Consider the following 14229-nt stretch of genomic DNA (forward strand, 5'->3'; position numbering starts at 1 on the left):
CTATTTACAGCTCTTTATTCACGCTACTTCCCTTCAGTAGCTATGTCCTCTTTGTGCTCCCTCCTGAGGGTAGTCCTCAGACCCGTCCGGGTCCTCTTGGCTTTCCTCGTATTGGTAGTACTGCAGCTCCTCCTCGGTTAGCTGGGTTAGTATCTCTGCGACTGTCCTCTTCCCAGGTGGCCAGGACTTTACCTCCCTTTGGGCTGCCCCGGTTAATTGGGCCACCAGGATGCTCACTTTTTGCTCCTCTGTGAGGGGGTACACCTGGAAGAGGCTATCCAGCTTTTCTCTAAAGTCATGCAGGGTATGTGACTCCCCTGAGTACTGGGGTAGCCAGGCTGCCCCCGGGATATAGGGCGTGGTGAAAGGCATGACCGCAACAGCGGTGGCGCTGGCGGGGGTTGAAGCGGTGAAGCTCTCCTCCGTATCCGGCATCCTTCTCCCCCCTAGTGGACCGTGGCCTACCTTGTGATGATCCTCTTCCGTAGGCCGCGGCTCCGCAGTGGATCGTCAGGGTTGAGGACCTTCCGTCGCGCTCCTGTGACGTCGGCGTCTGCTGGGCTCCTTCCAGGACCTTACGCAACGTCCGGACGTGAGGCGGGGCTTCAGTTCTCGCGCGCTTTCGGAGTCCACGCCCCTCTTCTTCCCGCGCGGCGTCCTCAAGATGGCGTCCAATGGCGGGAAAACTCCACGTATGGCGGGAAGAAGGCTGAAGATGGCGCCGGATGGCGGGAAAACTCCACCGATGGCGGGAAGGAAGCGGAAGATGGCGCCGGATGGCGGGAATCTTCACCACAGGTAAGTTTGAACAGTCTTTTTCAGGCACGCAGTACCCGGTGGTTGCGGGCACGAAATCCTGCCGACTACGCCAAAAGTTGACGCACCCCTGGACCTGTGTCGCACAGCGTTGCGCATGCAGGAGCTTACCTGGAGCCGGATCTGTTGAGGGTTGTAGTCTCGTGGCGGTGACCCGGTCCGTGCCCAGGGAGTCAGACTAAGTGGCGTTGTATTAGCAGTAGATGTTGGACGACTACGCCACAAGTTGAATGCAGCGAAGGAGCTGCCGCTGCAGGGCAGACCGCTGAGGCTGGTGGTAGGATTGTGCAGCGTGATAGTATCACCCCCAACGGGAGGGGTATGGCCTCAGGGCAGCCGACGTGGATGATGGGGATAGCAGGAATCACTCAGAGACGATGCGGTGTAGTTCAGGGTCTTTACTGGTGATAAAGATAGACCCTCCCGGAGTACTGGCTAGCGATCGGGGCCTGGTCAGTCCTTGAGCAGATGGGATCTCCCCTGGCCAGGCGGAGTTGTAGGCCTCCCAAACTGACTGTACTCTTCTTGCTACCTTGCTATAGGCGGGTATAAGTAGCCCACGTCCTTGAGTGTACCCTGTGGTGCTCACCCGTATGGCCGGTGACTCGGGGCCTTCTAGTGGCGTCCGCTCCACGACGGCAGTGCTGGTCCCACGCGTGTGACCGTGCCTTCGGGTTTCTTGGCCAGAGGACCTGAAATCCCCTGCCGGGCGGTTTCTGCTGCTGGGTAAAGATTAGTCCCCACAGCCTCGGACTCCGGGTCCGGTGATAGCTTCTCAGTCAGGGCGAGCTCTGCAGCTGCCAGCCCCTGACTCCTTGTAACACTGCTCCCACAGAGCTCCTGTTGTTTCTTCCCATAGCTGCTTCTCTTCTTTGCCTCTACTTCTGGCATGGCCCAGGAGCTGGGCCCAGCCGGAGCCACAGCTCCCTGTCAGCCCTCCTGGCTGAACTCTCCCTCTGAGCACTCTAACCCTGCCTCAGCCCCAGGTTTATATAGGGGAAGTTCTTCTCCTCCCAGGACTGGGCAGGAGGTATGGCATGCATAGGATTCCTGACCAAGAGACCTCCCACCTGCTCTCAGACATAACATTGCTGTTACTGTGGAAACCAGACCACTGGGGTGCCACAATAACATACTGAGAATACAGGGGGTGTACTCATTTACACTGAGCGCTGTATATATAACATACTGAGAATACTGGGGGTGTACTCACTTACACTGAGCGCTGTATATATAACATACTGAGAATACTGGGGGTGTACTCACTTACACTGAGCGCTGTATATATAACATTCTGAGAATACAGGGGGTGTACTCACTTACACTGAGCGCTGTATATATAACATTCTGAGAATACAGGGGGTGTACTCATTTACACTGAGCGCTGTATGTATAACATACTGAGAATACAGGGGGTGTACTCATTTACACTGAGCGCTGTATATATAACATACTGAGAATACTGGGGGTGTACTCACTTACACTGATCGCTGTATATATAACATACTGAGAATACAGGGGGTGTACTCACTTACACTGAGCGCTGTATATATAACATACTGAGAATACAGGGGGTGTACTCACTTACACTGAGCGCTGTATATATAACATTCTGAGAATACAGGGGGTGTACTCATTTACACTGAGCGCTGTATATATAACATACTGAGAATACAGGGGGTGTACTCATTTACACTGAGCGCTGTATATATAACATACTGAGAATACTGGGGGTGTACTCCTTTACACTGAGCGCTGTATATATAACATACTGAGAATACAGGGGGTGTACTCATTTACACTGAGCGCTGTATATATAACATACTGAGAATACTGGGGGTGTACTCATTTACACTGAGCGCTGTATATATAACATACTGAGAATACTGGGGGTGTACTCCTTTACACTGAGCGCTGTATATATAACATACTGAGAATACAGGGGGTGTACTCCTTTACACTGAGCGCTGTATATATAACATACTGAGAATACAGGGGGTGTACTCATTTACACTGAGCGCTGTATATATAACATACTGAGAATACTGGGGGTGTACTCATTTACACTGAGCGCTGTATATATAACATACTGAGAATACTGGGGGTGTACTCCTTTACACTGAGCACTGTATATATAACATACTGAGAATACTGGGGGTGTACTCCTTTACACTGATCGCTGTATATATAACATACTGAGAATACAGGGGGTGTACTCATTTACACTGAGCGCTGTATATATAACATACTGAGAATACAGGGGGTGTACTCATTTACACTGAGCGCTGTATATATAACATACTGAGAATACTGGGGGTGTACTCATTTACACTGAGCGCTGTATATATAACATACTGAGAATACTGGGGGTGTACTCCTTTACACTGAGCGCTGTATATATAACATACTGAGAATACAGGGGGTGTACTCCTTTACACTGAGCGCTGTATATATAACATACTGAGAATACAGGGGGTGTACTCATTTACACTGAGCGCTGTATATATAACATACTGAGAATACTGGGGGTGTACTCATTTACACTGAGCGCTGTATATATAACATACTGAGAATACTGGGGGTGTACTCCTTTACACTGAGCACTGTATATATAACATACTGAGAATACTGGGGGTGTACTCCTTTACACTGATCGCTGTATATATAACATACTGAGAATACAGGGGGTGTACTCATTTACACTGAGCGCTGTATATATAACATACTGAGAATACAGTGGGTGTACTCCTTTACACTGAGCGCTGTATATATAACATACTGAGAATACAGGGGGTGTACTCCTTTACACTGAGCGCTGTATATATAACATACTGAGAATACAGGGGGTGTACTCATTTACACTGAGCGCTGTATATATAACATACTGAGAATACTGGGGGTGTACTCATTTACACTGAGCGCTGTATAAATAACATACTGAGAATACAGGGGGTGTACTCATTTACACTGAGCGCTGTATAAATAACATACTGAGAATACAGGGTATGGAGGACTATATGGGGCCCATTATACTATATACTGGTTGGCCTGCTACTCTGTCCAAGTTTTTCATTTTGGCCCTCTGTGTGTTTAAGTTTGACATCCCTGCATTAGTGCATAAAATGACAATGTTACATTCTCACATGACCTTTGTGAATCCTTTGCAAGGATAAAATGTGTTTTATTGGTTTAAGGACCAATTTGTATGTAGGATTGGTTAATAATTTGTAATTTGTACACATACCCATAGAAAGCATTCTCTTCAGACCTCATGTGATGATAGTTTCCGTTATCAGGCTGTGTATAAGGAAATAACTAGCAGAGACCCTATGATGCTGTTGGTTTTATCTCTATTTCTCCATCCACATGTCTGTCGACCTGTTATATATCAAATTCATCACATTTCCCTTTCCTGGATTATCTGTATGCTCTTGATTGATAACATACCACATTTCTATATTAAAGAAAACATGACGGAGCTAATAAACTGAATGCCACAAGTGCCAGTTTCCTGCTGCTCATGGCTGTCTTGTTACACAGCAAAGATCTCTTTTAAGAGCAGCTTGTCGTCATGATCTATTTTCTTATGACATATTATCCTAAGGTTTCATATGTTTCTCCCCTGATGACCGGGTAAGGTTGTGAGAGCATTATATCCGCAGATATGTGATATTTTGTCTTCTTTGTGGAGCAATATTATTTCCATTCATAGCTAGATGTCTTTCGAGTCTGCCACTAAATGACAATGACTGATTTGGTGATGACTGTGGTTCAAATACTTTGGTTTGCATGTACTGTACCATGACTTTGTTATATCCTCGTGGGAAATGGTTCATTTTTGGCTTATTTATATGTAATAGTTTTCCTTGTAAAGCTTTGTTATATTACACTTTGGACAAAACATGTTTATCACCATTTTCTAGAAGTTTGACAGCAAGGACAAATATTATTCCAGAGAATGAAAACCCAGAGAACTTGTACTGTTTTAACTGAGAATTTGCCACATTTTGATCCAGTACAGACCAATGCATTGGCTGCACAAATCTCTCCACCATCCTGATGGTTCACCATAATGTGTCAATTGTAGCGTCCTAACTTAGAGAAGACTGCTCAGTCCCAAATATTTTTATTTTTGCAGGGGTAACAGGAAAAAATGGACCCCAAAATTTGTTGTGCAATTTCCCCTGAGCACACAGATGCCCCATATGTGAGGAAAAAACACTGTTTGGGTGCATGACAAGGTTCGGAAGGGAAGGAGCACCATTTGACGTTTTGAATTTAAAATTTGCTTGAATAATTAGTGGACGCCATGTTGCTTTTGGGGAGCTCCTGATGTGCCTAAACAGTGGAAACCCCCCACAAGTGACCCCATTTTGGAAACTAGACCCCTCAGGGAATTTATCTAGATATTTGGTGAGCACCTTGAACCCCCAGGTGCTTCATAGAAGTTTATAACATTGAGCTGTAAAAATAACATTTTCACATTTTTCCAACAAAAATGTTTTTCAGCCCCCAAATTTGCATTTTAATAAGGGTAACAAGAGAAATTGCACCATGCAATTTGTTGTGCAATTTCTCCTGAGTAAGCAGATACCCCATATGTGGGGGAAAACCACTCTTTTGGCGCACGGCTGGGTTCAAAAGGGAAGGAGCGCCATTTGACTTTTTGAATGTAAAATTTGCTTGAATAATTAGCGGACGCCATGTTGCGTTTGGGGAGTCCCTGATGTGCCTAAATAGTGGAATCCCCCCAAGTGACTCCATTTTGGAAACTACACCCCTCAAGAATTTTATCAAGGGGTATAGTGAACATTTTGAACCCAGAGGTACGACACAGAATTTGGTCATCATATTGAATAAGTTGTCATTAGTCTTGAGTGCAAGTGCTCGCTACTTGAGTTTGCATCGGGTACTCGAGTATGCACCAAGTATAGCGGGTGCTCAAATGACATTCTCGAGTCCCCACCCCACATGTTTCACGGCTATTAGACACGCAAAAAAAACCATGCTGGTATCGCTCGTGCATGGCAGGCAATCCCCGCAAGATTTTTTTGGCTGTATAACAGTTGCAAAACAGTTGGGGCGGAGGCTCGAACATGTCACTTGAGCACCCGCTATACTCGGTGCATACCCGAGCACCCAATGCAAACTCAGGTAGTGAGCACTTGCGCTCAACATTAGTGGCCATATCGTCATATCGTCGTCATTTTTTTTTCTTTACTTCTGAAAAAATCCCAACCCCAACCCTAATACAACCCCAACCCTAATACAACCCCAACCCTAGCTCAACCCTAACCTTAGCCCAACTCTAACCCTAGCCCAACCCTAACCCTAGCACAACCCTAATGCTATCACAACCCTAACCCTATCACAACCCTAACCCTAGCACAACCCTGCCCAACCCCACCCTAACCCTACCCCTATCCTAGTTCAACCCTAACCCTAGCCCAACCCTAACTCTAGCCCAACCCTAGCCCAACCCCAACCCTAACCCTAGCCCAACCATAACCCTAGCACACCCCTAACCCTAGCTCAACCCTAACTCTAGCACAACCCTAACCCTAAGCTTAGCACAACCCTAATCCTAACCCTAGCACAACCCTAAAGTTTATTTTTTACGCCATTCCTCGTGCGGTATAAGTGATTAGACAACTTTATTCTTCGGGTCGGTGCAATTACAGCAATACTAGATTCATATCGAGTTTTTATGATTGACAGCTGTTACACACTAAAAAACCTTTTTTTTTGCAAAGACTAGTTTTTGCATCGCCATATTTTGAGAACTATAATTTTTCCATATTTCAGCCGACAGAGTCATGTGATGGCTTGTTTTTTGCTGGACAAGTTGACGTTTTTATTGGTACCATTTTTGGGCACATGACATTTTTTGATCGCTTTCTATTCCGATTTTTGGAAGGCAGAATAAACAAAAACCAACAATTCAGGAATTGTTTTTTTTTTTTTTTTTTATGCCGTTCTGCGTGTGGTAAAATTGATAAGGCAGCTTTATTTTTCTGGTCAGTACGTTTACAGCGGTACCACATTTATATTGCTTTTTTATGTTTTGGCGCTTTTACACAATAAAAACTATTTTATAGAAAAAAGAATTGGTTTTGCATCGCTTTATTTTGAGAGCTATAACTTTTTTATTTTTTGGCCGTTGGAGCTATATGGCAGGTTGTTTTTTGCAGGACAAGATGACGTTTTCAGTGGTATCATTTTTATTTACATTCGTCTTTTTGATCACGTTTTATTCCATTTTTTGTTTGGTGGTATAATGATAAATCATTGTTTTAAGTTTAGTTTTCTATTTATTTTTTTTACCGTGTTCACTAAAGGGGTTAACTAGTGGGACAGTTTTATAGGTCAGGTCGTTCCGGATGCGGCGATACTAAATATGTGTACTTTTATTGTTTTTTTTGTTTTTATATTTTGTATATAATGATTTTTTAATTTTTTTTTATATTTTACAATTTTTTTTTATTTTTTTTTTACTTTCTGACATTTTTATTACTTTTACACTTTGTCCCACCATGGAACTTTCACTTTTGGCAGCCTGATCGGCTGTATAGCTCAGGAATGCAGAACCATCCCTATGCTATGCAGTCTGTCAGCGCTGCACAGGGAAAAGTTACTTTGGTCGTGCACTGCGCATGACCAAAGTAACTTCCTGCCTCCTGGTGACTCGGATGTTGTCATTATGACATCGGGTCACCATGACAAAATCCAGGACCGGACTCCGATGCCGCGGGACGCCGGCAGAGAAGGTAAGTATCGCGCTTACCTCCTCTTGCCACCGGAATGCTGTGATCGATTTAGATCGCAGCATTTTGGGGGTTAATGTGCAGGGAGCGGTGCGGCACATAGCACCGGGTGTCAGCTGTGACAATCAGTTGACACCCGGCGGCAATCTCGCCCGCACCTCTTGCAAAATCGCCAGGGCGTACTAATACGTATCTGGCCCATAAGGCACAGATATGTATTAGTACGCCATGGGCCAGAAAAGGGTTAAATCCTAGTTTGGATCTATAGGTACTCCAAAAGCTGCTGTATGGTGCTTTCTTACGACACCACAAATCCAATAGAAAAAACCTTAGGATGATTTCATATAAAACTATATGCACATAGAGGTAATTATGGTCGTCAAGAATACTGAGTGACACATGGTATGTATATAATTTTTTCCAGGATCTTTTTGTCAATTCTAGTTGACTATTCTTTTAAATAAAACTAATGCAAATTCATACTACTGAAACCTATGCCGAAAGGACATCATGAAGGTTCCTTGGAATGCAAGGCAAACATGCAGCACAACAGCGGTCAGAACATAGACCTACTGGTAACCTGATTCATATTGTCACATTTGAACTGTATGTTAGAGAAGGTGAATTCCCCACGGCCATGCAATCTTACAATCTATCAGAATTGTAAAATGAGCAGCGAAGGTAATATGTATATATTAACTAAAACCTATTTATGCATATTTCTAATACTTTAGTCTAGATCTAGTCTAGGTATATTAGAATACTTCATCTAGAATATTAGTCTAGATTGATCCACATTTTAGCATACTTTTTCTAGAATATAGTGTTCTACATATTTTTAAGAGTAGTCAGGTTGAGTTAAGAAATGAGCCATTTCTTAATGATTTTGACCTCCTGACTTCAAATCTGTCAATGAAAATTTTTAGATGGCTCTAGTTACTATTATATCAAAGAGTTTTCCTTTTACTGCCACATATAATTAATGCATACAAGTTTCAGTACTTTGAAACATTATTATTTTTGCAAATATAAAGATGCAGAATATTTTATGCCAATTTTCTGATATTTATTCAGAGGAAACTTAGCAACAATTGAAATAACTAAAACATGTCTAAACACTATTGCGAATTATAAACAGTAACAGAAATTGCACTACAAAATTTGGTCCTCATTCAGTGACAACTTTTTTGCTTGTCTCTTATACTTCTGCATCGGATCATCTCTTACAATTGTCCAACAGTAATCTGAAAGAATTGATTGATTCCATTATCCTTGATATCTTTTCTTCATAGCTGCAATATCTTGGTGAAATCTCTCACTATGCTCGTTGCTCACTGCGCAGCAGTTTGGTGAAAAGGAGTCTAGATGCAAATGTAAGAAATGAATCTTTAAGGACATGTTACAGCTAAGGTCCTTGTGTTTTGAGGAGATTTTCCACCAACTCTTCATAGTTATCTGCTCTTGAGTTTCCCAAAAACTTAGTTACCACTAATGTAAATGCTACCCATGCAGCCTTTTCCTTGCCCTGCAACAACAAACAAAGAAGCTTTTCACCTTGAAGAAGCTTATGAAGATGAGACTCCTTCCTTTATCTTTGCTTCACTCAGCCTTGGAAATTTGTCAATGAGATACTTGGATACTTTTGAATTTGTATCCATTGCCTTTGCAAAGTTCTTCATTATGCCTAACTTGACATGCAATGGTGGCAATAAAATCTTTAATGGGTCAACAAGTGGTGAATGCAGGACATTTTTACTCCATGACTGAAGGGAATGCATAGAGGCCAGTCTCTTTTATTGTAGGGATATTCTCTTGCATGACTATCCCACTCATACAGATAGCAGCAGTACTTTGCGTATCCACCCTGGATACCAAGTAAGAGGGAGACCACCTTTAAGTCACCAAAGACGGGCCGCAAATGTTGGTCATAGTTCAGGCACCTCAACAGCTGTTTAATGTTGTCATAAGTTTCTTTCATGTGGACTGCATAACCAACTGGAATTGAATGTAGCGCATTTCCATTATGCAGCAAGACGGCTATTAGGCTTGTTTTGGATGAATCGATGAAGAGCTTCCATTCCTCTGGATTAGGACGTATCTTCAGAGCTTCCATTAAACTGTTGATGCTCTTGCATGCCACAAGATTGCCCTGCATGAAGATGTATTGGACAAGATCTTTATCACAATTGCGAAACAAAGAAATCCGAATATCGAGATTCCACTGCTGTAGCCTAGAACCTAAGATCTCAGCCTTACACTTGGGCAGATCCAAATCTATAACAAGATTGTTCAGTGCACTTTGTGTTATAAGGTGTTGTTCAGTTAAGGTTGCTGACAGAAAGTCTTCTTTGTGAGAGGAAGATGCTTCATGACGCCAAGGACCCTCTTCTTCCTCACTTGACTTCACTGAAAATGATTCTGGTGCTTTTGGAATTGGCAGTTCTTCTTTATGTGGTACTGAACGTATTGCAGATGGAATGTTTGGATACTGTGAAGTCCACTTTTTCCTTGAAACTCCATTCCTAATGGGGGGCAACATGCAGAAATAGCAATTGGTAGTGTGATCGGTTGGCTCTCTCCAGATCATTGGGACTGCAAAAACATAGATTTCCTCTTTCCATGCATCTACTGGGTAAGATATGATGCACATCTATTGCAGCATATGTGTGGAGCCCAACTCTTGTCCTGATCTCCTATTCTGCTGCCAAAATACAGGTTGTATGCTTTCCTTATCATGGTATTGAAGTCTAACCTTTGTGACGGAAAAGTGATTTCTCCGCATATGAAGCAAAAACTTAGCTTAGTTAATGCAATCGGGAGGCATATTTGAAAAAACGTATAGAAACATGTCAATACGCTAAGAAACTAAGCTAAGGAATCTTAAAACTGTATAACTTACACAGAGAGCATTTATAAAAGTAGGTGATGCAACTATAAGTAGGATTAAGTCATTGGAGCTGAGTTGGCGTGATCTTAGGGTGATTGGTCAACCTAAGATGATAGAATACTGAAGGCTCAAAAGACAAAATAAATGATGTAATAGACTAGCTACTAACAATGCAATAATGATGATGAAATAATAAAGATGCTATTTTTCTATAAGCCCGCATGAAAGGTGTCATAAGTAATTACAACCTCTTCTTGAAAATTAGAGCCAATCAGCAAATTTAAGCATCATATTCACTTCTAGCATCACAAAATTATTTGCATGAAACTGTTTTCGTATCTGAACCAATTTGGCTGTAAAAGAGTGATATTAGTCTAGATTTTGCCATACTTTTTCTAGAATATTAGTCTAATTTCCGTTAGCTTTTACCATACTTTTTCTAGAATACCAGCCTAGATTTCCCTACATTTTAGCATACTTTCTGGAAAATATTAGTCTAGTTTCCCCTACATTTTAGCATACTTAAATATATTCCCAGTAAGACCATTTTAACAACTTAATGAAGTTATGATTTCTGCTTTGGACAACTTAAACCTACAAAATTAGTATTTTTCTTTCCAATTAAGAATTTCATGCTGTTGGACCATTTAAACATTATTTTTAATGTTTTAAATCAATCATTTGATGTTAATATTGGTAGATATTCATGATTTATTCATCTTGAGCAATTTGTCTCAATTCCAGCAATAACATTTAGTTGAGTCCTGGTTTGGCAATTACTGACCACAAAACGGGCCAAATTCTTAACTACTACACTAATCTCTACTTAACTATTAGACTGTTGGCCTGTAACGGCCTTCCTCTGCCAAGCCTTGTGTGGCTGTTTCATGCTGCTCAAACACAAGCTCATATGATAGATTAAGGCGAGTATAGTTACTTCTGTAATAAAATCACCACTTACGAATGAAGCCAATGAGTCTTAATAACAGTAGAAGAATAGAGAGAAATTGCACATTCTGGATTTAGGTTCTCATTAGTTTATTTCCAGGGATTGCATGTGTTATTAATCAATATAATTACCTTCTCGTAGTTCACATTCACCAATGGACTTTGCTCTCCTTTGTAGGTGTTGAACATCTTTTCTTGAATTGATTATCTTTGTTGAGAGATAATAGCACCTTATCTATGGAAGCTCACCAACCTTATTGTTATTAAGGATCTTTTCAAACATCCGATTTTTTTTCCATTTCCAGTATTTAAAAAATAGATTCATTGCAAATAGAGCAAAAACAGAGTCACACTTTGGTTTTTGATTTGCATCAGCTTCTGTTCTGTTTGTAACAGATCCATTTTTACTAGAGTTCTAGTGTTCTGACTGCAGGAGCGCAGCTCTGAAGCATGGATCCGTCAACTGATAACATGATGAATAGATACTATCCGTTAGAATCTATTTCTCATGAACTTCAATGTTAAAAAAAATGCAGTTGCTGTTTTTATGCCAGACAAAAAGGTTGTGCAGACTACATTATTTGATTCAGTTAAAAAACTAATTTCAGCTGGATTGCATTTAAATGGAAGACATTTTAGGACATTTCCATCACAATTCAAATGAATGAATCCTGAACTGTATTATTTTATTTCCATTTTTGTCATCCTAAACTGGTTACAAAAACAGGAATAAATTGATAGTTGAACAACTGTTGAATGAATAATCGTATGTTGAGTGATTGCCACCCTGATGCAACCATTCACATTTCATCCATATTGGACATTACAGTAGTTCAGTGTAGCAATACAGGTTTAATGACACTTGGCAAGGAATGAAATATCTTTCTGTTTATGTTATGAAAAAGATCGTTCATGTGTTACTGACTATTGGACAAAATATTGAAAGATGGCAGTGTTCTTTCTAGTTAATGATGGTCTGTGTTTGGGTTAAGTAAAATGATTGTTACAAGCTATTGAGCCCATTCTACGCCCGGGTGGCGAGCATTTTTATCGGTATATGGTCTCCTATGCTGGTATGTGCTGCCCCCATCCTGGTATTTGTGCTGCCCCCATCCTGGTATTTGTGATCCCCAATCCTGTTCCCCCATCCTGTTATGTGCTGCCCTCATCCCTATCTTGGTATGCACGGCACGCCTCATCCCTATCCTGGTATACATGGCACCCCTCACCTCCAATCCTTGTATGCATGGTCCCCTCACCCCCCCAATCCTGGTATATGTTATCCCCTCACCCCCAATCCTGCTATGCGTGGTCCCCTCACCCCCCAATCCTGGTATGCGTGGTCCCCTCACCCCCCAATCCTGGTATGCGTGGTCCCCTCACCCCCCAATCCTGATATGTATGGTCCCCTCATCCCCAGTCCTGGTATGCATGGTCCCCTAACCCCCAAATCCTGGTATGTATGGCACCCCTCATCCCCCAATCCTGGTATGTATGGTACCCCTCATCCCCCAATCGTGTTATGTATGGTACCTTTCATCCCCCAATCCTGGTATGTGTGGCCCCCTCATCCCCCAATCCTGGTATGTGTGGCCCCCTCATCCCACAATCCTGATATGTGTGGCCCCCTCATCCCCCAATCCTGGTATGTGTGGTGCCCTCATCCCCCCATCCTGGTATGTGTGGCCCCCTCATCCCCCAATCCTGGTATGGGTGGCCCCCTCATCCCCCAATCCTGGTATGTATGGCACTCCTCATCCCTTTCACACTGCACACATACAAAATAATAAACACTTATACTCACCTTTTTTCCCTGTGCTCCAGCGCTGCAGTGTCCTGTTCTGCCGGAGGCCGGGGGAGGAGTGTGGCACCGGAGCACCGCGCTGTCCGGCGCCATTTTGCTGAGGACACACTGTAAATGTGTCCTCAGTAAAATGGCGCTAGATAGCGCTATGCGCATGCGCCGATTCCGATGCCTTCACTCCGCCCCCGGTCTCCAGCGAGAAGAGAGGTTCCGCTGCAACGCTCCTCCGGGTCAGGTAACTATATAAGTATGGCGTCGGAGATCGCGGTATGCATTAAGTGCCTACGTGCCATACACTACTCTTACCTGTAACGGCTCCATGCGTTCTTCTGTCTGGAGCCAGACTGCGCGTCGCGCATGCGCAGTCTATAGAGGCTTCAGACAGAGGGACGCTTGGCCGATTATATTATAGATTCTACGTAAGGAATTATCCTTTTTATTGAAATCATCCACTTTGATCAACTTTAGACCAATGTGTATGGTCACCTTAAGGGCTATAGAGTCATAATGTGTGTTCTAATATGAGGTCTCACTGTTGAGACTCTTAAGATCACTCATGCCGTACAGACAACTACTACACATCTTCATTCAAGTGAATGGCGCTTTATTGCCATACCTGCACAAAAATAGTTTTAGCGGCATAAATTTGCTTTGAGGCCACATGATTGGTTGAGTGGGTCCTGACCTTCAATGATATTTAGGCTGAATTTATGGCATGTCTCCTCGTGTACATAAAAGTCAAATGAACCTATCAATTTTGGTCGGACCATATGACCACCTAATGTGTATGGAGGCCTTCCAACTTTTCCCTGATGGATAACGTTGGTCAAGATATAGACTACATAGTTTGAATCTAAACGTCTGATCCTGTTGATCTCATAGAAATACTTTAACCTTTTTACTATATAAATTTCAATATCAATCATTGTGTCTTAAAGCTAGAAAGGACATAATGTAATGACATTGAACTATTTACATTTTGACTAGTCTTTGGTATACTCAGTAAGAAA

General features: G+C 42.5%; 1 protein-coding gene across 1 annotated transcript in view; it reads left to right on the forward strand.

Annotated features, from left to right (window-relative positions):
- The window catches only part of ANOS1 (anosmin 1), a 345355-nt gene that overhangs the window by 60769 nt on the left and 270357 nt on the right, over window positions 1-14229 (forward strand). The window lies entirely within an intron of this gene.

Source organism: Phyllobates terribilis, unplaced genomic scaffold, assembly GCF_046119375.1.
Source record: "Phyllobates terribilis strain yellow unplaced genomic scaffold, ASM4611937v1 Scaffold_2__4_contigs__length_985480577, whole genome shotgun sequence".
NCBI lineage: Eukaryota > Metazoa > Chordata > Amphibia > Anura > Dendrobatidae > Phyllobates > Phyllobates terribilis.